The sequence below is a fragment of the Canis lupus genome, chromosome 15 (assembly GCF_003254725.2).
Source record: "Canis lupus dingo isolate Sandy chromosome 15, ASM325472v2, whole genome shotgun sequence".
Taxonomy (NCBI): Eukaryota; Metazoa; Chordata; class Mammalia; order Carnivora; family Canidae; genus Canis; species Canis lupus.
This window is the reverse complement of record NC_064257.1, coordinates 38,009,046-38,030,133: the sequence shown is the minus strand read 5'-3', so window position 1 is coordinate 38,030,133 and position 21,088 is coordinate 38,009,046. Positions and strand designations below refer to the sequence as shown.

At 40.9% G+C, this 21,088-nt stretch overlaps 1 protein-coding gene across 2 annotated transcripts in view; it reads right to left on the bottom strand.

Moving 5' to 3' along the window:
• Positions 1 to 7,465: 7,465 nt before the first annotated feature.
• Positions 7,466 to 21,088, bottom strand: part of TMPO (thymopoietin) — a 61,849-nt gene continuing 48,226 nt past the window's right edge. The window contains exons 10-11 of one of the 2 annotated variants that reach the window (XR_007402227.1): positions 12,126 to 12,320; positions 7,466 to 11,358 (exon numbers count right to left, since the gene is read on the bottom strand). The gene's annotated coding sequence lies outside the window, so the exon portion shown is untranslated. Of the gene's footprint in view, positions 12,321 to 21,088 lie in introns of both variants that reach the window. The other variant, XR_007402226.1, reaches the window with a different exon arrangement.

Here is a 21,088-nt window from a genome sequence, read left to right as displayed (position 1 = left end):
CTTCCTGCCCGGCTTCTGCGCAGGAGGATTCGTTCTGCGCAGGCGCGCATTCCAGGGCCGAGGTTTTGAGCGCTGTGGCGTCGTGCTCGTGACCTCCTCTTTTGGTCCTTTCACCTTCAGGCGTCTTTTCTTGACCTCAGGGTTCGATTGTTTTACGTTGATGTTAGTCACAGTGGTACTCACTTAAATAAAAAGAGGGAAAAAAAGAAAAAAACACCCAAACGTGTGATGATACTTTATTTCGGTGTTGCAGTTAGAATGTTACTGCAGTATTTTGTATAGCGCTTGACAGTAAGTTCCATTGACATTCCACGTAGACATGTCTGCATTTTCCATTAGACTATTGGAAAGTATTTTAAAAGAAAATGTGCAGCAAGAACTCTTTAGACAAGACAGCTTCGGGGTTCATCACAACTTTTTATGACCTATTAAAACATTAAGTAAATGCATTTTTTACACGACCTGGGGGTACATGGTTGAACTAGAGTGAAAGTGGCAGCAGATTTTGTGTGTTCAATAAATTTAGAAAATCTTCAGTAGATTCAGTTCAACACCAAAAAGGGCCTAGTTTCACTGGGGAGAGTTTAGTAGGAGTCAAACCCCTGTTAGAATTCCGGCTCTGACCCTGTCCTGGCTGTTGATAAAGTAACCTTGGAAATTCACTCAATTTCTATGAATCTGTTTCTTTTCTTCTTTTTCTTTTTTTTAAGATTTTACTCATTCATGAGAGACAGAGAGAAGCACAGACATAGGCAGAGGGAGAAGCAGGCTCCCCATGCGGAGCCCAGCACAGGACTCCATCCCAGGACCTGCCAGATCAAGGCTGAAGTCAAAAGCAGAAGCTCAATCCCCAAGCCACCCAGGTGCCCCCATAAGACTGTTTCCAAAATGTAAGATGGAAGCAAGGGGTAGTCCCATGGACTTGTACAGTTACATAAGGCCTGTGCTAGATTTAATTACGAAGAATTGTTCGTTATATTAATTTATTAAATTCTTAATTTATGAACAAGAAGACTTACATTTTTCATTTGGAGCAGAACTTACAAATTACATAGCGGGTTCTGGGTGGGAATAACATCTATCCTGAAAAGTTCATGAGAACTCAATGAGACAATGTCTAACTGTGGGGATTTTAGTCAAGAAGCAAGGATGAGGGGGGGGCAGTGGTCAGTAAGTTACTAAGAAGGTAGGTAGGGTAAGTCTTGCTATCTTGACCTAACAGGATTCTTGCTAAAAGCAGTCCAAGGTAATCAGACATTATCAGGGGAATGAGGAATTTGATAAGGTATTGAGGGTAATCAGATATCAAGGCTGGGTAGGGTGCCTTGCTGGCTCAGTTGGTGGAGCATGCAACTTTTGATCTCAGGGTTGTGAGTTCCGGCCCCACACTGGGTATGGAGATAACTTAAAAACAAAGTCTGGAGATCCCTGGGTGGCTCAGTGGTTTCATGCCTGCCTTTGGCCCAGGGAGCAATCCTGGAGTCCCAGGATCGAGTCCCACATCTGGCTCCCAGCATGGGGCCTGCTTCTCCCTCTGCCTGTGTCTCTGCCTCTCTCTCTCTATCATAAATAAATCTTAAAAAAAAAAAAAAAGTATTTGTCAATACTTTCCTACTCAGGGGGCACCTGGCTGGCTCAGTTGGTATAGCATGTAGCTCTTGATGTCAGGGTTGTGAGTTTGAATCCCACCTTGGGCAAGAAGCCTACTTAAAAAACAAAAACAAAAAAAAAACCTTTCCTTTTCAGTGTACCAAGTCTGATATTTTAATTTCATTTACTATGAGCCACTACTGAGTTTAAATTTCAGCCACATTATTACAGTCCTTCTCAGCAATTTGAGCTAAAACAATGGATTGAGACACTTTATTGTACTCATATTGACAAATTTCATTTGATCTACCATTATATTCCTTCTGTTCTATTTTAGTTATTACTACTTACCACGTTATCCCAAAATTTAAAAGCATAAAACAATAAACAATTATTATCTCACATTTTCTGAGGATCAGGAATCTGGGAAGGTTCAACTGGATGGCCTGGCTCAGGGTGTGTCATGGGTTTATGGTGGAGCTGTTGGTTGGGGCTGTGGTCTCTGGGCCTGGAAAATGTACTTCCAAGCTCACTAGCTTGGCCATTGACAGGACACTTCAGTTCCTTATCAAATGGACCTCCCCACAGAGGTGCTCATGTCGTGGCTTTCCCAGAGTGAGTAATTCAAGAAAGAGATCAACTAAGAGAGATGCTGCGGTGTCCTTTATAACCTAATTTCAGAAGCCATCACTTCCATATTTTCTTGATCACACAGACCAATCCTGACACAATGTGGGTAGGGTTGTAGGGATCATTGGGGCATCCTAGAGGGTGATTACCATCCACACAACCCAACATTCTTAGTCTCCATCCCCATACATGTTGCCCAGGTTTCTGTCAATATGAATTTTGCACACTATTTATTTTACCTTCTAGGATCTCCTGCAATGAGCATAGAAGCGATGGAAGGTGTTGATAATAGGTCTTGAGGAGGATCAGCAGGCCCTACAAGGCAACTAACTACTCCAGGAGAGGCCATTACAGATTGTATAGGTAAGGAGAGAGACTAAGCTTCTCAGTCAAGGGAGGAAAGGCTGTTAATACTGGCAAAAAAGGCTCAGCAGAAATTAGAAGTTCATGATTCTGGTGTCATCAATCTCCACAGGTTCCCATTCCCATTCCAATATTCAGGATTTCACTGCTGCTCGAAAACAAAAACAAAACTGATTTTAACATGAGACCTTCAAGATTGGAAATTCAGGGTAGCCCGGGTGGCTCAGCGGTTTAGCGCTGCCTTCAGCCCAGGGTGTGATCCTGGGGGCCCGGGATTGAGTCCCATGTTAGGCTCCCTGCATGGACCCTGCTTCTCCCTCTGCCTGTGTCTCTGCCCCTCTTTCTGTGTGTCTCTCATGAATGAATAATAAAATCTTTAAAAAAAAAAAAAAGATTGGAAATACAATTGCATTGTAATTCAGGATTAGATTTTGGATTTGGTTTTGCACAGCCTGCAGATACAGGAAGACAGTCACATAAGATTTTTTTCTTTTCTTTCTTTTTTTTAACTTGAAGTGAATGTTGAAAGCACTAAGCTCAGGACACCTGGGTTGCTCAGTGGTTAAACATTTGCCTTCTGCTCAGGTTGTGATCCTAGGGTCCTGGGATGGAGTCCCACATTGGGCTTCCCTGCAGGGAGCCTGCTTCTCCCTCTGCCTGTGTCTCTGCCTCTCTCTGTGTGTCTCTCATGAAAAAAAAAAAATCTTTAAGAAAAAATAATGTCCTAAGTTCATCATTTCCTTTCCCCCAGTTATCCAACGTAATTAGGATAAACCAACCAACTCCATTGTATTCCTTATTTTTGTTTAAATATTTTATGGAAATATCCATGTGGTTACCCAAAGCCTTGCCTTCTTTAGGTACTTGACTACAGGTGTCCATTGATGATAATTTAAGCAACTGTTTTTGCTAATGCATGCCTTGGACAACCAGTGTCACCTTTACCCTTGACCACTGACCCTTTAAATCCAATGGATCAGATAACCCAGAACAAATTCATACAACCCATTCTTAAGTTTTAGTTCTTCTGGAATTATTTCCAAAACCACTGTCTACAACAGAGTTTGACCAGAGAAACAAGCAACTAGGAGTCATATGAAATAAGAGGTTTATTTTAGGGACTAGATCTTAAACAATCGTGGGAGCTGGAGAAAAGGTTCCTCTGTGTCTGGAGTTAAACCTGAAATTTCTGTAAGTCAGTAGAGCTTATGGTCAGTCAAGAAAGCTGGACATGAAGTGAGGATGAGTACAGACAAACTGGAAGGCACAAAGACAAACTGGATCCCGTGGGGATAAACTAGATTGTGCATCTGTCTCTTGACATCTACAATCTCAATGATGCAACTGCCTGCAGGAGCCATGCAAGTGCTCATGGGAGCCATGGCGCTGCACATGCATCTGGCCCAGGACTTCAGGAGTCACTGAAGAAGGTCCTGGAGTTGCTGAAAGAGCTCCACACGTGGCCACTGCCCCACTCCCAGGTAAGCCAACGGATCAGCATCCATATGCATAAGCTGCCCCAGCACCTCACATCTCACACTGACCTTCTGCCTTTGAAATCTTGCACAAATTTCCCTTTTGGCCAATCTTAACACAGAACCATATCTGATAAACAGAATTTGAGATGCTAGGTAGAGATAGGACATTCAAGTGGAACTTCCTTACAGGCACTTGTACACCTAGAGCCAGAGGTCAAGGTAGCGCTGATACATTTGAGGATCATGCCTGGCAAGGGGAATCATAGAAAACCCTTAAATAATTCCTACCACAGCCTTCTTCTAATAGAAGGATATAATACATTATGCAAGGTAGACTAAAGTCCCTTTTCCTATCTTCCTGGAGAAAAAATGGACAGCATCCTCTAGCACCTTAATTATTGTCTTTTTTAAATTGGAAATCTTGTTTCCATGTCTCCATAAAGTAGGGAAAAACTTGTCTTTTTATGTTTTTTAAAATATTTTTTTAAGGTTTATTGAGAGAGAGAGAGAGAGCAAGCATGAGAGCGGGGAAGAGCAGAGGGAGAAGGAGAAGCAGACTCCTCACTGAGCAGGGAACCAGATGCGAGGCTTAATCCCAGAACCCTGGGATTATGACCTGAGCCAAAGGCAGATGCTTAACTGACTGAATCACCCAGGAGCCCCAAAATTTATCTTTTTCGATCTGAAATAAAATAAAATGGATTTCACCATGGGGCTGTAATTTCCATTCTGAAAATTTTTTAAATGTCAAACCATCCCCATCCTTCTTTGGAAGGTTATCATAGGTGGAACCTTGGCTGTAAGACTAGAGGCGATCCCTTTACTAAAGTGCACCCCAAGAGGACCCCAAAAGCTCTGGGACCCAGGTTCAGACTCTTGAAGTCATGCGTGTAGGGGAATGAAAACTGTCTACGTTATATCTGCATATTCAGGGATATTTTATTTTACAGGAAATAAAGGTAGGTGAATGCTTTTACCCAGTCTTTATCTTTCTTGTATTTTGACATTTCCTTCTTTTGGCAATTAAAAGCATAACATACAGTTTAGCCCAGAGAAGAGGCATACCTGGATATGGGAGATCCTAATGTAGTCCACACAGAAGGGGCACACATAGATGGCAACCTGAGTTACTCACTGGCTATAATCCGCCACTCTGACAGCTTTGAAGTAAGGCCTAGCCATCACAAGTTAGAAGTTCCCAAATAGGGTCTCTCATCAAAGCTTTTTAGACACAGACGTTCTCAAATTCTACTTACTAAGGCTGATGAGGAGTCCCGGAATCTGCCAGTTTTTAAAGGTCTCCAGGTGATTTTCCTATAAGCAGCTAGTTTAGGAACCAGCTATCCAAGGAATTCAAAGCATGAGCCCGCAGAACGAGTCTGACACTAGATTCCTATCTGTAAAAGGAGATACCACCCTGAATTACCTGGTTTGCCATGGATGTGAAGTGTCAGTTACTGGGGAGGAATCCCAACTGATGTGGTTCGCTTCTAACTGACTGTTATCACACACTCAAGACCCAGGTACAAGGCTGTGGTGTGGGGCGTGCACCATCAGGACACTGTACAACCCGGGGCAACTGCTTGAGTATGAAAGGGGACGAGGGAATCCCAGCTTCTCAAAGATGGACGTGGTCACAGACTTGGTAAGGAGACAGGAAATTTTAGGGAGAAATATATATACACCTGAAAAGTAATGAATATAAAATGAAGTGATTAAGCTTGACTAAAAGGAGTAGAAATAGTTCCATTCAGGCTTAGAGACGTAGGACAGAGCATATCTAAGTTTCTGTATGCCCTGGGTCATTGTGAACTGAAATGTATTGTAATTTGTTGTAATTCAAACCTCATGTCAGGGGCACCTGGGGAACTCAATGGATTAAGCGTCTGCCTTCAGCTCAGGTCCTGATCCTGGGGTCCCAGGATGGAGCCCCGCCTCAGCCTCCCTGCTCAGTGGAGAGTCTGTTGGTCTCTCTGCGTCTGGCCCTCCCCCTGCTTGTGCTCTCTTGATCCCTCTGTCAAATAAATAAAAATCTTTAAAAAAACAAATAAAAAATCTCTCATGTTATTTATGGTATTTTTGCTGTAAATAACTAATGGGCCTACTCACAAATGAATACAGGACAACTGCAGTCAACCCTAAATGAAATTAAAATTTGCATATAATGAAACTTCAGGGAAAATTCTTGAATTCTGCTGTTATATCTCTTGCCTTGGAAGATGGTCAGTTGGGAAGGAATTGCTTTAGGGAATTAAATGCATTGTTTAGAGAGCAGTAACTTCAAATGTGAAAAGAATTAACTGACTTGATTCTTCTGAAAGAAACGGAATATTGCTGACTGCTACACAATTACAATTAACCTACTCGCACTAGCAATTCCTCAAATTTTCTATAACTTGTGCTGTTTTAAAACAGGTGGAAGGGGGCACCTATGTGGCTCAGAAGTTGAGCATTTGCCTTCGGCTCAGGTCGTGACCCGAGGGTCCTGGGATCCAGTCCTGTATCAGGCTCCCCACAGAGACCCTGCTTCTCCCTCTGCCTCTGTCTCTGCCTCTCTCTGTGTCTCTCATGAATAAATAAATTAAATCTTTAAAAATAAATAAAACAGGTGGAAAAGAAATGCATTTTTCTTTTGATTTCAAGAATGTCAATTGACAAATATTTAAATCACCCATTATTTAAATTATAAAGTAGGAGAAAATCAAAATGCAGTTTTGTCAACTATCTAATTTACTTGCCCAGGGAAATATACAGGGTGGAATAACTTGTTTTTGGGTGTTTGAATGATCAGACCAGATGCCTGAATTAAATAATCAGTATTATTAAAAATAAATAAATAGGGATGCCTGGGTGGCTCAGTTGGTTAAACAGCCAGCTCTTGGTTTAGGCTCAAGTCAGGATCTCAGAGTCCTGAGACTGAGCCCCATGTGGGGCTCTGGGCTCAGGGCAGAATCTGCTTGTCCCTCTCTCTCCCTTCTGCTCCCCCTCCTCACATGCTTGCTCTCTCTCTCAAATAAATAAAAATCTTAAAAGCAAACAAATACATAAGTAATATCATTTACTTCATTACTTATGTGGTATGGCCAAAGCTTAGAACCAATTTTGTATCTTAAAAAAATATGATAAAACACCTAAAATCTGTGTCAATGGAAATGTAATCGCTCTTCAAAAAATTTTTTTAACTTATTTTTTTAGTCACCTCTGCAGCCAATGTGTGGCTCCAACTAAAAGCCGAGAGATCAAGAGTTGCTTGTTGTTCTGACTGAGCCAGCCAGGTGCCCTCAAGTGGGATTACTTTTAAAACTAAATTGCTCTCCATTCTCTGTATGTTCGTGGAGCCCAGGATTACTTGTCCTGTGTTCTGGTACCTGAACAATAGTATTCATTCCAATACCGCTGCTGTCTTTTTTTTTTTTTTTTTTTTAAGACTTTTATTTGAGTGAGAGGGAACGAGGGAGCCCAAGCAGGGGAGAGGAGGGCAAGGGGATGGGGCCGGGGAAGAGGGAGAAGCAGACTCCCCGTGGAACCCGCTGAGCCACCCAGGCATCCCCACTGCTGTCTTCCAAACAAATTGCACCCCACCTGAATTGTCTCGACATACCACTGCTTTCGTAATTTTCATACTGTGAACAAATCTTCTGAGTTATGCCAACAAGCTGCAGTCTTAAACATTAAGAACTTTTTTTTTTTTTAAGGTTTTTGTTTATTTGACAGAGAGCAGGAGTAGAGGGAGGGAGAAGCAGGCTGCCCACGGAGCAGGGAGCCTGGTGGGGACTGGATTCCAGGACCGTATGCTCTTCACTCAGTTTCTCCAGTTGTCAAAATTTTACTGGATGCACATATATAATATGCTTAAATGTATAGCTATATAGATTATGAATACATACGTAAATAAATATACATGTAATCCCTGTATGCACATGCAAAGACATATTTTTCCTGAACCAATTGAGAGTTAAATACGTGATGCCTCATTACTCCTAAATACTTCAGTATGGCTGAGTGAAGTAAGTCAGTAGGAGAAGGACAAACATTATATGTTCTCATTCATTTGGGGAATATAAACAATAGTGAAAGGGAATATAAGGAAAGGGAGAAGAAATGTGTGTGAAATATCAGAAAGGGAGACAGAACGTAAAGACTCCTAACTCTGGGAAACAAACTAGGGGTGGTAGAAGGGGAGGAGGGCGGGGGGTGGGAGTGAATGGGTGACGCACTGGGGGTTATTCTGTATGTTGGTAAATTAAACACCAATAATAAAAAATAAATTCAAAAAATATATATTATTGTTTATTAAAGAATGAAAGTTATCAACATTCTCTTCAATTTTAAAATATAATCTACATTGTTTTATGTGCACTGCTTTGCACATAGTATTAGGTGCTCATAAATATTTTTTAAAAGAATAAATGCTATTTATCTTAAGCCATATCGTAATTTCACTCTGCTTTGAAACTCTTATGCATTTCATATGTGTAAAATTATTTTTGTCTGCACGCTCACTTTTCCTGTTAAAATAAATGATTTCTTAGTTTCAAAAAAAAAAAATACTTCAGTATGTATTTCCTAAAAGACAAAGCAAAGCCGTCAAAATCAGGATAGGAACATTGCTAGGATACTACCGTCCAATCCATAGGTCCTATATCCAAATTTCCCAATAATACCATTTATAGTTTATAAAAAAAAAATCAAAACAAACAAAAAAATATTTTCCCTTCTAGTCCAGTATCTGGTCCAAGAGGGTGTTCCATGTAATTCTCAGGTCTCTTTTTTAAATTTCTTCCACGTGGAACAGGCTTTCTACCTATCTTTGTCATTCAGGACCAGGAATTTTCGAAGAGTATAAGACACTTCGGAGTACAAGATGGGCAATTTGGACTTCTCGGATGTTTTCTCATAATTAGATGTACAGTATGCATTTAGGGCAGGACTACCATAGAGGAGACCCTTTGTTTTTTCCAGCTTATCATACCAGAAGGCTCATAATGTTGATTTGTTCTGTTACTGGTGAGGTGAATTTCTAAAAATATTTTATTTATTCTTGGACATGTGGATAGCTCAGTTAAGCAAGCTAAGGTCATGGTCTTGGGGTTGTAGGATGGAGCCTTGCCTCAGGGTCTGTGCTCAGCAGGGCGTCTGCTGGAGAGGCTCTCTCTTCTCCCCCTGCCCCTCCCCCCATTCTCTCCTTCTGTCTCTCTAAAATAAATAAATAAATCTTTTTTTAAAGAAAAGATTTGATTATTTGAGTAATCTCTAAACCCAACATGAGGCTTGAACTCACAACCCTGAGATTAAGAGTTGCATGCTCTACCAAGGAAGCCAGCCAGGTGCTCCTGGTGAGGTAAATTTTGATTCACCTGATCAAGGTGGTGTTTGCCTAGTTTTTTCATTGTAAAGATACTATTTTTATCTGTAACTAGTAAGTAATTCGCATTTATCACTGATTGTTGCCTGAATTGATTATTATTGGGATAATTGCCAAACGGTAGTTTTTCTAACTCTATCAGACCTACATTTATTATCCTACAGTAAGGAAGTGCTTTACTTTCTCTTCATTCATTTAGCTCATTTAGTTCATTCTGCATTTATTTATATCAGTATCAACTAATGGATTTCTATTTTATTGATGAGTTATTATCTAATACAAACATTCTTTCTTTTCTTGCTTATATTAACACAGATTTGGCCAGTAGAAACCTCTTTGAATGGATCTTGTGTTCTTCTGATAAGTCCCCATCAGTTTTTGAGCACTTTATTACATTCTGGTACAGCAGATGTTCCAGACTTATTTACTTATTTATTAATTTTATTTTTAAGTTTTTATTTAAATTCCAGTAGGTTAAAATATAGTTTTGAGGTGTACAATAGATGACTCAACATTTCCACACAACACTTGGTGCTCATCACAATTAGGACATACCTTAATCCCCATCACCTATTTCACCCATCCTCCCATCCAGCCTCCCCCCAGACTTATCTACTTGTTCTCCCCTAGCTCTGGAATCAGCCATTTCTCCCAAGAGCTCTGGTTCTCTTTAGGGGAGAAGAGCATTTGCTCTGAGAGCAAAATGTGCTTATTGCTCTAGGGTATTTATTACTGCTTCTAGGCTTTCTCAGCATATATACATATACACACATACACTAACATCTATCTATCTATCTATCTATCTATCTATCTATCTATCTATCTATCTATCCATCCATCCATCCATCCATCCATCCATCCATCTATCTCTTCTTTTAAAACCATGAGTTCTGGGATCCCTGGGTGGCTCAGCGGTTGAGCGTCTGCCTTTGGCTCAGGGCATGATCCTGGGATCCTGGGATCAAGTCCCACATCAGGGTCCCTGCTTAGAGCCTGCTTCTCCCTCTGCCTGTGTCTCTCATGAAGAAATAAATAAAATCTTAAAACAAAAAAACAAAAACAAAAAAACATGAGTTCCACTAATACCTCCAATTCCAAATCAGAATATCACAGGATTCATTCTACCCTTTTTTCCTTTCCACATTTGTGACTCCTTTCTCTGAGAGATAAAATTGGTTTTCATTATCTTCAACATATTGCTCCTTACGTGTTCATTCCCCCTGTGTGAAACAACTTCCCAGTCTTGCCAGCTGCCTCCTTGGCATCAACCTTACAGATCCTACAGGCCCTGGCTACCTGAAGTGATGAAAAAACAAACCCCAATAAATCAGAGAAGAGAAACCAATCAATATTTTTTTACAGAAAAGAGAAGGGAAGGAGAAGAGAAAGAGGAATCAAAAGCACCTCTGGCTATTTCAATTTAGCAGATTAACCCCACGTCTTATCAGTACAACACAATCAAAGTCCACTTCTTGATCCTATAAAGTCTAGTGCCGATCAGATGGTCCTAGAGAGTTCTCCTCCCAGGGGTGACTCAGGGATCAAAGCTGATTTCACCATACGGCCTGCCATCTCAACACATGATCACTCTAGGTCTGGCCAAAGGGGAAGAGATAGAACAAGAAAGGGCACACCCACATTCACCTGCCTCAGAGTGAAGGCGACACATCCCTTCTGCTCATGCTTCTTGAGTGGGAATTAATCTCATGACACCCTTCAGGTGCATAGGACTGAGGAAAGGAGAGGAGCATATGGATATTGAGGGACCAGAAACAGTCACATTTACCCACTGTAGATATTTTTGAATAGATTGTTTAAGTTTAGATGACAGCATAGCTTCCTGATGAACATTCTTGGAGGTTGACCAGGAAACAATGAGTAAAACTATTACGTATAGCCCTTAGATAAACCCTGATAAAATGCAGCAATCACCTATAAAAAAATGATGAGATATTGGATTAGTTTATTTAAAGCAATTTTTTTTTAGCAAGAGTTAGTAATTAGTAGGATCACGTTTCTAGAAGGGCTAATTGTAGCCTAAAGGCCAATATATTTCTTCTTAGTGGCCCTTGGGATTATTGGGAAGTGTTCATTTAAAAACTGCAGTATAAGGTAGAGCCCTGCGCTTCCTCCTTTAATTATAATAATTTTTTAAAAATTTGAAATAATTTCAAACTTAAAAGATGTAAGAATAAAGAATTGTCATACATACTCAACCAGATTTACCAGTTTTTTTAACATTTTGCTGCAACCACTTTGTTTCTTTTTAATCTATCCACCCATCTATTGCTGCATCTGTCCATCCATTCATCTATCATTTGAACCATTTGAGAGTAAGTTGCAGACTTACTTTTACCCCTAAATACCTTAGAATGTATTTCTTTTTTTTTTTAAGATTTTATTTATTTATGAGAGAGAGAGAGAGAGAGAGAGAGAGAGAGGCAGGCTCCATGAATCCATGCAGGGAGCCCGATGCGGGACTCGATCCCAGGACTCCAGGATCATGCCCTGGGCCAAAGGCAGGTGCTCAATTGCTGAGCCACCCAGGCGTCCCTAGAATGTATTTCTTAAGAACAAAGGTACTACCTTCCATGAGCACAGTTCAATGATCAAAATCAGGAAATTTAACATTGATCATTGAATTTATGATCCACATTCAAAATTTACCAGTGATCCTGATCCTATCTTTATAGCAATACCTTTTCTCAGGCTTTTCTCTATTCCAGGATGACATGTGTGTAGTGGTCAGGTCTCTCTGGTTCCCTTTGCTCTATAAGCTTTCATCTTTCTCAGTCTTCATGCCATTGACATTTTTGCAGAGTTACAGGCCAGCTATTTTGTAAAATGTCCCATAGTCTGGGTTTGTCCAATGTTTCCTCATGATTAGACTGAAGCTGTGCATTGAGGGAAAGAGGACTAGGTAAGTGATATGTGCTTCTCCATGCCTCCCTTGGGAGGCATTTTTTAAAATATTTTATTTATTTATTCATGAGAGACACACAGAGAGAAAGAGGCAGAGACACAGGCAGAGGGAGAAGCAGGCTCCATGCAGGGAGCCCGACGTGGGACTCAGAGACACAGGCAGAGGGAGAAGCAGGCCCCATGCAGGGAGCCCGACGTGGGACTCTATCCGGGGTCTTCAGGATCCCACCCTGGGCCGAAGGCGGCGCTAAACCGCTGAGCCACCCGGGCTGCCCCACATCTTTACTTTCCGATGCAAGATATTCCTGGCTCACTTGTTCTTTCATTATTCTGGTCCTGGAATTAGTCATTTCTCCTTGAATCCTACTTATTTTGGGCATTCTGAACTGCAAGAGCTGAATTAGTCCCATTTGCTAAGGCTGAGAAAGCATTTACCTCCTTTATATTATAAGTTCATATGAGGGTCTCTTTGGCTCATCAGTGGATTCTTAGCACCTAGAGTGCCAGCTGAGCATATAAAAAGTGTTCCAGGGGCACCTGGGACTCAGTCGGTTAAGCATTTCGTTTGGCTCAGGTCATGATCCCAGGGTCCTGGGAAAGATCCCCACATGGGGCACGGTGCTCCGTGAGGAGCCTGCTTCTCCTTCACCCTCTGTAGCTCTCCCTGCTTGTGTTCTTTTTTTTTTTTTTAATTTTTTAAAATTATTTATTTATTTATGATAGTCACACAGAGAGAGAGAGAGAGGCAGAGACACAGGCAGAGGGAGAAGCAGGCTCCATGCACCGGGAGCCCGATGTGGGACTCGATCCTGGGTCTCCAGGATCGCGCCCTGGGCCAAAGGCAGGCGCCAAACCGCTGTGCCACCCAGGGATCCCCCTGCTTGTGTTCTCTCTCTCTCTCTCAAAATAAATAGGTAAAATCTTAAAAAATAAAAAAAATAATAAAATAAATTTTAAATTAAAAGTGTTCCATAAATATTTCCTGAACAGTTTATATGTTGCCAAGACTGTCTTGAGAAACCTGTTAGAAATATGGTTTCAATTTTAAGTTCAAGGATCACTATGGAGTAGTTACATTCTTTGCATTCATTTGTTGTGGAGATAACAAATGTCATGCTATAGATTCATTTTTTTTGTTAAAGATTTTATTTATTCATTCATGAGACACACACAGGCAGAGGGAGAAGCAGGCCCCCTGCAGGGAGCCCAAGGTGAGACTTGATCCCAGGCCTCCAGGACCACGCCCTGGGCTGAACGCTGCGCTAAACCACTGAGCCACCCGGGCTGCCCTACAGATTCATATTTTAAAATAGACTGTGTGTCCTACCATTTACCTTGATACATATATTTTTAAGATTTTATTCATTTGAGAGAGACAGAGATAGTGAGAGAGCACGAGCAGGGAGACGGAGAAACAGGCTCCCTGCTGAACAAGGAGCTGAATGTGGGGCTCGATTCCAGGACTCCAGGATCATGACCTGAGCTAAAGGCAGACACTTAACCGACTGAGCCACTCAGGTGCCCCTACCTTGATGTTTTTATATTATACTATAATTTTTTAGAAGCCAGCAGTTTAATCTACAAAAAATTTTCACTGTCCCTTTTTCAAGACTGTCCTGCTTTTAGGATTTTCTAGGTAGCTAGGAGTGATTTCAGTAAATGTCCTTCCTTTTACCAAGAGTGAAGCAGTATGGACATTCTGAGGTGTCGAGGCGCCTGGGGAGCTCAGTTGGTTGAATGTCCGACTCTTGATTTTGGCTCTGATCATGATCTCAGGCTCTTGAGGTCAAGCCCGTCATTGGACTCCATGCTGCGAGAGGAGCCTGCTTGGGATTCTTTCTCTCCTTCTGGCCCTACTACCCCCTCCCCCTGCCATATGTGCTCACTCTTTCTAAAAAAAAGACTGAGGTGTTCATTCAAAATTAATGGTTGAGGGGATCCCTGGGTGGCTCAGCAGTTTAGCGCCTGCCTTTGGCCCAGGGCGTGATCCTGGAGTCCCGGGATCGAGTCCCACATCGGGCTCCCGGCGTGGAGCCTGCTTCTCCCTCCTCCTGTGTGTGTCTCTGCCTCTCTTTCTATCATAAATAAATAAATCTTTTAAAAAAAAAACAACCAAACAAACAAAATGAATGGTTAAATATTTTGATTGTTTTCCTGGCTAAACTGAAATTACAGTCATTCTATCAGGAAAAAAGAAAAAAGAAACACTAGTTCTTTTAACAGAATGTTTAATCTGGGAGTTGGGTGCACAGGTGCTGGAGAACTGAAGGGGCACAGAAGGAACACTGAAGTCACACAGAATAACTAGGGGAAGCAACTACTACCCCTAGTGCTGGGGGGAGCACAGGGAAGGGGGTGGCATTATTAGAACTCAGCTCCTAGGAGGAGGGGCCTTCTGGGCCTCAGAGCCAAACCTCTGAGAAGCCACTGTGTGGCTGCTGCTGGCTGTCTGAGGGAACTCAACAAGGCTGGTTCTGGAAATGCTAGGAAATAACAGTTGCTGTCAGAGCGAAGGAGTGAAGATGCAAAGGATTCCACTGTGTTCTGGCACTCCCTCCCTATCGGTGAAACCTAAAGGAGTTTTCCGCTTGTCTCAGCCCTAGTACCATAGAGTACAGAGAAATGGATTTGGAGCCAAAAGACAATCTCTTAATAACCAGCAATGCAATTCTAGAAGCTCTGTGTTTATTTTTTTTTAAGATTTTATTTATTTATCCATGACAGACACAGAGAGATGCAAAGAGAGAGGCAGAGACACAGGCAGAGGGAGAAGCAGGCTCCATGCAGGGAGCCTGACGTGGGACTAGATTCTGGGTCTCCAGGATCACGCCCTGGGCTGAAGGCGGCACCAAGCCACTGAGCCATCTGGGCTGCCCGAAGCTCTGTTTTTAAAAGCAGTCTACTATACTGACATACTTAGACTCTGAAGTACTATGCTCTAGACAGCACATTTGAATGTATACTTGATGGAATATATATATGTGTGTATATATAGAGTGTGGAGACCCGGGATCGAATCCCACGTCGGGCTCCCGGTGCATGGAGCCTGCTTCTCCCTCTGCCTGTGTCTCTGCCTCTCTCTCTCTCTCTGTGACTATCATAAATAAAAATTTAAAAAAAATTAAAAATATCTTATTTATTTATTCATGAGAGACACACAGAGAGGCAGAGACACAAGCAGAGGGAGAAGCAGGCTCCCTCAGGGGAGCCCGGGGCAGGACTCATCCCAGGATCCCAGGATCGCAACCTGAGCTGAAGGCAGGTGCTCAACCCCTGAGCCACCCAGGTACTCCCTTTTTCATCTTTTTTTGTTTGTCTGTTTGTTTAGGGAGGGAGAGGGAATTGGAGCAACAGAGAGAGAATCCTAAGCAGGCTCAAGGTCCAGTGCAGAGCTCAGTGCAGGACTTGGTCACATGACCCTGAGATCATGACCTGAGCCGACATCAAGAGTGGGACGGCTAACCAACCGAGCCACCCAGGCACCCCTCAATTTGATGTATCTTTAAACTCAATTCTTCGTGTTCAATGTTTGTTAGTTACATCAAGATTTATATGGTTAGGGGCACCCGGGTGGCTCAGTCAGTTAAGTGTCTGCCTTTGGCTCAGGTCATGATGCTACTAGGGCCCTGGGATGGAGCCCCGAGTGAGGCTCCCTGCTCATCAGGGAGTCTGTTTCTCCCTCCGCCCCTTCCCTCCTTGTGCTCTGTTGTGCTCTCTATCTCTCAAATAAATAAATACAATCTTTAAAAGAATAAATCTTTTAAAAGAAGATTCATATAATTAGGAAAAAATATTAAAATATAAAGCTGTCTTACTGTGAAGGAAATACAAAGAATCTGAATAACTCAGGTTACAAATTTGAAACAGGGAATTCTGATCTCTTATCTGAGAAACAAATCACAAAGTTAGTGACTATAGTTTGATCTTTTCTTGACAGAAACCTAATAAACTTGGGAGATTTTCTTTTTAAGCCACTGAAAGATTAGAGATGAAAATTGGGAGGGGACAACAAAGAAGTTGTTATATACAAGTCAATTGACAGCTAAAAGGAGGGACAAATAATAATAAAGGGAAGAACTGGAATATAAAATACATGCAACTAAAAATATACAGCTGGCTCCAGTCTCACTTAAGATTAAATGACTTTGCCTGGCACATGGTTAAGTATACAGTTGACTCTTGGACAAGGTTGGGGTTGGGAATGTTGACCTCCTCCCTCCATAATTGAAAATATGAGCATAACATTCAATTCTCCAAAAACTTAACTACTAATAGCCAACTGTTGATCCAGAAGCCTTACCAATAACAAAGGGTCTTTTATCACATATTTCATATATGTATTATATTCTTACAATAAAATAAGCTAGAGAAAAAATGTTAAAATTTTAAAGTGGGGCGTCTGGATGGCTCAGTTGGTTAAATGCCCAACTCTTGATTTCGGCTGAGGCCATGATCTCAAGGTCATGAGATTGAGCCCTACATTGGGCTCTGTGCTGGGCAAGAAGCCTGCTTAAGAGTCTCTCTGCCTTTCTCTATGCCTCTCCCTTTCCGCACTGCTCACACTATTGCTCTCAAAAAAAAAAAAAAAAAAAAGGAAAAGAAATGAAAGTAAATTGTAAGGAAGAGAAAGTATATTTACAGTACTCTATTTATAAAAAAAAAAAAAAATCCTGCAAGTAGACCTGTACATTTCAAACTTGTGTTGTTCAAGGGTAAATTCTATTTTTGCTTATCTCATGGACACACTCCTAAAAGAGGGTGCAGAGAGAGAGAGGGAGAATACCTTAGCTATCAAGACATATTGTCCTGACAATGTCCATTTATCAGAAATCACAAATGTGGGTACCCTTTGGCTCAGTCATCACACTTCTAGGAACATACCTCACACAACCCATGTGCAAAACAATGTGTGTACAAGATTAATTAATTATTAATTATTATTATTAATTGTAACTTAAAACTACAACAGATTGGAAACAATGCTGTAAAGTCTACCAATAGGGTAAATAAGTTATGGTACAGCCAAACATGGAATATTATGGAAGTATAGGTGGACAGATAGATGGATGGACAGATAGATGGATAGACGGATGGATGAATGGATAGATGGATGGATAGATTAATGGATAGATATATAGAACTGGAAACTTTTGTATTGATGTAGGATTTACTATATACACATCAATGCTATAAATGGTTCCTGCTGTAATAAAAGAATTGTGTCGTCAGTGGAGAATAAATTAACCTAAGCTGATTTAAAAACCTTGATAATCGGGGGATCCCTGGGTGGCTCAGTGGTTAGCCCCTGCCCTCGGCCCAGGGTGTCATCCTGGAGGCTGAGTCCCACATCTGGCTTCCTGCATGGAGCCCGCTTCTCCCTCTGCCTGTGTCTCTGCCTCTCTCTCTATATAGATCTCTCATGAATAAATAAATATAATCTTAAAAAAACAAACTTGATAATCAAGTTATATTCTATTGGAAATTATAAGTCAAAATTAAAGCTGCTCATTTCCTATTTACTGACTTTCTATTACTCTAGTTTTATGCTCATTTTAATGTAATGACATGAACATAATGATTGGAGTCTAATAGCTTTTTATTTCTTTTTACAGTAGACTCTATGCCCCACTAGTCACCATTTCTGAAATCCTTAAGTAAACAGCCTAAACAAAGGTCTACTTATTAATCCTTAGATTACGGTGTAAAATGTGGTATTGTTTGGAGTTCTCACCAAACATTATTTAGTATGATAAAAAGATCCAAACAACTCCAAAATGACTCATTTACAAAAACAAAACAAACCCATAAAATGACTATTTACGGAGAATGCCATATAACTCTTTCCTGTCATGCTGATTTGGAAAGTCTTAAGAAAAGTGTCCCCAGTAATAGCAATGATACCTGAGAAACAAACACCTTAGTGTTATGTCACCAAGCCAATGTAACTGAACAAACCTCCCTTGAAGCCCTTCTGGCTCCTTCACTGAAGGAAAAATTGGACTTACTCCATTATCTGATTATGACAGCCCTCATTTTTTAAAAATTTTTATTTATTTATGATGGTCACAGAGAGAGAGAGAGAGAGAGAGAGAGAGAGAGAGAGGCAGAGACATAGGCAGAGGGAGAAGCAGGCTCCATGCACCGGGAGCCCGACGTGGGATTTGATCCCGGGTCTCCAGGATCGCGCCCTGAGCCAAAGGCAGGCGCCAAACTGCTGCGCCACCCAGGGATCCCCAGCCCTCATTTTATTAATCAAACCAAGTCCTCCCTTCACGAAGGAATTGAATCTGAATGTTTGGGGTTACCTGGTTGTGCCTGGTCTGACATTCCTTTGTTGTTATCACAAGTAAAAACATAAACCCTATAGTCAGTTCTGGGCTTTCACGACTTCAGTCTTGATGAGTAGCTGTGTGGCCTCCTGAAAATTACTTAATCCATTTGCACTTTAGTTTTCTCAGTGGCAAAATGAGGACTTACTCTGCTTCCTATAGATGAGCAAGTACTGATGAGAGTAAGCATTCTTGTTTACTACCTGAAATAGCCATTTGGCAACTATTTTTTAAAGTCCTATTATTTTCTTTACTGTTACATGTAATATATTTCTGTAGGTTTTTGATAGTTAACCTTTATCAGTTAAGGGCCTTCCTTTCCATTGCTCTATTGCTAAATTTTTGTTTGTTCGTTTAAATAATGAGTGGGCCCTGAATTTTCTGGATCGGTTGTCCTGCATCTTTTAAGATGATTACATAGTTGAGATCATAAGGAGCAACATGTTTAAAAAGACTCAGGATTAGGAGTCTGTGATTTATGGACCGTAACAAAAATAACTCGCAGAATCTGATGAAGTTTGAAAACATAGTATTGTCATTTGGAACTAAAACAAACATGGCACAATTCACACAAAATAACTGAGAATATTTAAGTAACATATTCTACATTTGCCCCACTCATTTTACTTAGGACACAGCTGACTTTTTTTTTAGAATTCTTAACTGTGGTAAAAAATGAACATAGTATTTGACGTCTTAGCCATTTTTTAAGTATACAGTTTAGTATAGTTATATAGTTTAGTATTTAAGTATACTCAAATTGTTGTGCAATGTATCTTCAAAACTGTTTCATCTTGCAAAGCTCTATTCCTATTGTAATTCCTCTTACCTACTCTCCCAAACAGCCTCTGGCAACCACCATTCCCCTTTGTCTATGAACTTGGCTACTTCAGGAACCTCGTATAAGTGGAATCACAGTATTTGTCTTTCTGTGACTGGCTTATTTCACTTTGCACAATTGTGCAAGCAACACCCATGTAACATGGGACATGATTCCTGGACTTTTCAAGGTGGAATAGTATTCCATTGTATGAACATCACATTTTGTTTATCTATTATTCATCTGTCAGTGGACATTTGGGTTGCTTCTTCCGCAAGGCTGCTGTGAATGATGCTGTTATGAACGTGGGTGTGCAAATTTCTTTTCAAGATCCTGTTTTCAATCCTTTTCAGTAATATTCCCAAAGGTGGCTAGATCATTAACTCTAATTTTATGAGGAATGTCCACATGGTTCCATAGTGACTGTACTATTTCACATTCCTATCAACAGTACACATGGATCCCAACTTCTCCAAATCCTCACCAACACTTATTACATACTGGCTTAATTTTATCAAGTTTTAAATTTTAATCCCAATATAGTTAGCATACAGTGCTGTATTTGTTTCAGGTGTGCAATATAGTGATTCAATGATTCTATACATTACTCAGTGCTCATCAGGACACGTGTGCTCTGTAATCCCATCCCTGTGCTCACATCCCTTCCTGTAACCATCAGTTTCTTCTCTATAGTTAAGACTGTTTCTTGAATTCCACGAGTGAAATTATGCATTTGATTATTTCACTCAGCATTATATTCTAGAGCCGTCCATATCCTTGCAAATGGCAAAATCTCAGTCTTTTATGGCTGAGTAATAATCCATTGTGTGTACACACATCTTCTTTATCCTCTTGTTTTTTTTTTTTTTAAAGATTTTATTTATTTATTCATAGAGACAGAGAGAGAGGCAGAGACACAGGCAGAAGGAGAAGCAGGCATCATACAGAGAGCCTGACGTGGGACTCGATCCAGGGTCTCCAGGATCACACCCTGGGCTGCAGGCGGCGCTAAACCGCTGCGCCACTGGGGCTGCCCTTCTTTATCCTCTTGTTAGTGAGTCGACAGTTGGGTTGCTTCCATATCTTGGCTATTGTAAATAATGTTGCTATATACATAGGGGTGCATATAGCCTTTCAAATTGGTGTTTCCGTATTCTTTGGGTAAATAGCCAATAGTGTGATACTAGATCATGTGATAGTTCTCTTTTTACATTTTTGAGGAACCTCCACAGTGTCTTCCACAGTGGCTGCACCAGTTTGTCTTCCCAGCAATCATGCGGGAGGGCTCCCTTTCTCTGCATCCGCATCAACACTTGTTTTACATAGTGCGTTTTTTTGATAGTGGTCATCCTGATGTGTGTGAGCAGTTATCTCATTAGACTTGCATCTCTGTACTGAGTAGTGACATTGAGCATCTCTTCACATGCTTCCTGGCTGTTTGTATATCTTTTTTGGAGAACTATCCAAAGTTCTTTGCTCATAATTGGGCTACTTGGGGTTTTTTGTTATTGCTGTTGAGTTGTAGTTTTTAAAAAAATATATTTTAGATACTAACTTATTAGATGTATGATTTGCAAATATTTCCTTCCAT